The following is a 3864-nucleotide window of genomic DNA, read 5'->3' on the forward strand; positions in this document are numbered from 1 at the left end:
TCAAAGTCATACTTGAAGTATCGTACTTAGCAACTTTAAAGCACGTGTGTTTTAAAAGGCCTTTTTTTCGCAAACGCATTTGTAAGTGTTTAAAACGGAGATTGTGAATTCATGGTATAATAAAAAAATGTTATTCTGGTACAAAAACGAATAGTCCGGTGTATTGCGGTTGTAAGAAATTTGATTCGTGTCGCCCGATATTTAAAAAATTGAATATTCTTACACTTTCATCACTCTATATACTTGAATTGTTAACTTTTATTTTCCATAATCAGCAAAATTTCTTACGCCATAGCAGTTTTCATAATTACAACACGCGCAATAAACAACAATTTATCATCCCTTTAACAAGGCTTAAACTTGCCCATAATTCTCCCACGTCAATGGGCATTAAATTATTTAATGCTCTTCCAAGTACACTTAGAAGTCAGGGAACAATAAAGTGCTTTAAAACTTCATTAAAAAAATTTCTTCTAGTCAATGCAGCATATACAATTGATGAATTTCTAAATTGTATTAATAAAAATTGCGGATCTCTAGTGTAATTTATATTGCATTCTTTCTTTTTTGTCCATTGTATTGTGTATGACCAACATTTTTTAAATTGTATTTAATTGTATTTTTTGTGTCTGACGTATCCTATGCAATTCAAAATTTGTCTTGGGAATTAATATATATTATTATTATTATTATTAGTGCGCGAGGTCTTCAACTATACGTCGAATATTGGCTCTTCACTCCACTCGCCACATTCCAGGCGTGACACTTCACACGCCGTGTAAGGCTTAGCTTGACACTTCGTTTTCAAGATATTTGGTTGGACTTCACCAATAGATAGGTATGTATCGTTCAGATGATTCATTTTGCCTTTGTGAGAACTCTCCTCCGACAAACCGTTTTCGAGATATTCGCTCTTAAAGTGATACCATCACCAATGTATGTATATATTTCTTCTTCCTTTTGTTAATACGCTTTCCCGACAATCCGCTCTTTGAGATATAAGAATTATAATCGATCACGATAAGGGGTCGAGGAGCAAGACTTTGATTGGTAAAAGTTTATTCCTTTCAATAAGACAATTCGTTAGAGTACCATGGAGGATAAAGCCAGTCCCCCACTTTGATAAGGAGCTAGAACGAAGGACGGTAACCTCCGGAGCAATTCAAATTGCGGCAGGAATAGCAAGTCACCGTTGTCACAAGATGAAAAACGAAAACAAGCGGATTCCTTGAAAAACTGGAGTCGTCTAAACATTCTGTCTGTCTGTGCGTATTCTGTATAATTTATTCAGATTCTTTGGATTTAGTCGTTTAAATTTTGTATTTCTTTGGATTGGTTCAGATTCCTCGGCTCGGTTTTTTTAAATCTCGCATTTCTTCGAATCTTTCAACTGGTACTGTATTGCTTCATATGGCAGTATACCAAGTATCTTTGTTTCATATTCAATATTTTTTTTAACAAGTTTATTTGCAATCTGTAACAAAATTACAATGAGCAATTGGTTGGAAAGAATAATCAATATAGCAGTATTTCCAGAGGGTGCAAAAGTACACACTGGCTCTGGCTGGACTCATCAATTACAAGTTGAAAACGGGCTTAAGTCTTTTTTTAGATAATAATTATTTGTTAATCACAAAGTTTCAAGTAATCAACAATTATCGTTCATGCAGTTCAAAGGTCAAACTTTCTGTGTCTCGTAATATTGTATACGCCAACGATCCACTTTGAGTAGTGTCAACCGCAAGATGCACTCGTGACTGTGAGGATTATAAACGATTAAGGTAACAACTGAATATACGTTACAATATTAAACGTTTCGCATTAGAATGCGGATAACCTCGTAGAGATTTCATTTTAATCATCCGTTAAAGTGTGCGCAACAATTTAGATCTAAATGTAGATTTAACGTGTAAATAATTAGAAAAGTCTTTCGTCTTTGTTTTTAATTACGTTTACCGCCCTGTCGGCCTTATAAATTATGGGTCAAGTATGTACACAGTAATTTTTAAAAATTATTGTTATTTGTATAGAGGCCGGTCTTCTTGGAACAAAGGTTGCCTTAAATAGAACGATCAAGTTCATCGCGCAAAAAAATAAGCAAGCATTTATAAAGAAATCTTGAAAGGGAAAGTTTATTATTAAACAATAAAACAACTTAATTGCCGTTAAATTGACGATATATTTATGCTAGCATAACTAGGTGGAATAAAAGGTTATACCTATTCGGAATTAGAATTTGTGTAACTGCTTACATAATGAGTCTTAGAAGACAATTACATTCTTGTTTTGCGAAGAAAACGTTATAAAATTGTAATTTTTGCAAACATTCTACGTACTACGACTAATTGTGGGTTCATCTTGCGAGTTTTACAATTACAATGCTTGTAGATTTATTTATGTCACATCTAATAATAATCTTTGATGAAGAAATTACGATAGATCACATTTTTTTTAAAAACATGCCATTTGTCTAGATTTTTCTGTCAACTCCAAATTAGTTCCAAACGCATTACTCAAGATCCCCTAAAGTAATGCGAATAGCAGCCATTTTTTGGGAACCGCGAAATTTGAAATTGAACAACAAATCAAACCAAATCAAATCATTTATTGTCAGAGTATCAAATGTGGCTTTGACATGTCAATAATGCACAATGTAAATAACGTAAATATAGAACAGCAACATTCGAGATATAAGTACAAATTTTCAATAAATATAAATATGGACGTACACTACACATTAAAATTTTGATTTAGATAAAATAATAATAATAATTTAGCTTACGATTACACTTATTATATATGTGACACAAGGGTGTAATATAAAAACAAACGACATATGATGGGACGAACATACAAAACTGATAAGCTTCCAGGCACGAGTTACCATTAAGTGGAATAAATAAAGAGTATATAAGATAAAATCGAAAAATAAAATAAATTGACAGGTTTCATATAAGACTAGATATATTATCACAGTTGAATTCTTCAATAGCGTAATATGCTTTTTTATTATACCTGAATCACAATCTCCGTTTTAAACACTCAAATGCGTGCGAAAAAGGGCCTTTAAAACACACGTGCTTTAAAGTTGCTAAGTAACGATACTTCAAATATGACTTTTGAAACTGTCATCTGGATGAAATAAAAAATCCTCTTAGGTCGCTTTCTGTAAATGCAGAACATTTCTTTGGCTTTTGTACCTATCCTTTGGTTGAAGCTTTCACAAACGCGCGTAATTTAGGGTATGCTTCCAAATCTGTTCCACTTTTTAATCGCAGCACTGCTTTAAAGTTTTGAATGAATGCACCAAAATATAGAAGATTTAAATACCTTTGACATTTCCTTCATATATGCCAGCATTATGGATGCATTTAACTTTATTCGTAAGTAACTTCCTATTCATCCATGGAAACAACTTTTCATATTCTTTATAATAGGCTTTACTGGATTTGGATTTTACACCTACCAATGTTAGTTTAGATTTTACAACAATCGATTTAATGGACGGTGTATTATCTTTTTCAACGGAAATCGTTTTATTCCAAAGACGATGATTTTTATAAGCAAATGTCAAGTGACATTTCCATGGCAATCGTGAAATGACGAACACCCAGCCCACTTAATTAGACATGTATTCGAGTATAACGTCAATATGATTTCATTGAATTTCCTATTTTTAAATTACACTGCAGGTATAATAAAAAATACTATAAGATACACGTGTATAATTGGTCTTTAAAGCACTGGCAACGTTAAAGGCACTCCGCTTTGCGTCGTGCCCTTAAACTTTCCCTAAAAAATTCCTCCATTAAAAATGAAGGTCCAATTAAATGCCGTCCGATTACAACGGTTGGTAAAATAGCT

Source organism: Photinus pyralis, unplaced genomic scaffold, assembly GCF_008802855.1.
Source record: "Photinus pyralis isolate 1611_PpyrPB1 unplaced genomic scaffold, Ppyr1.3 Ppyr1.4_LG7, whole genome shotgun sequence".
Classification (NCBI taxonomy): domain Eukaryota; kingdom Metazoa; phylum Arthropoda; class Insecta; order Coleoptera; family Lampyridae; genus Photinus; species Photinus pyralis.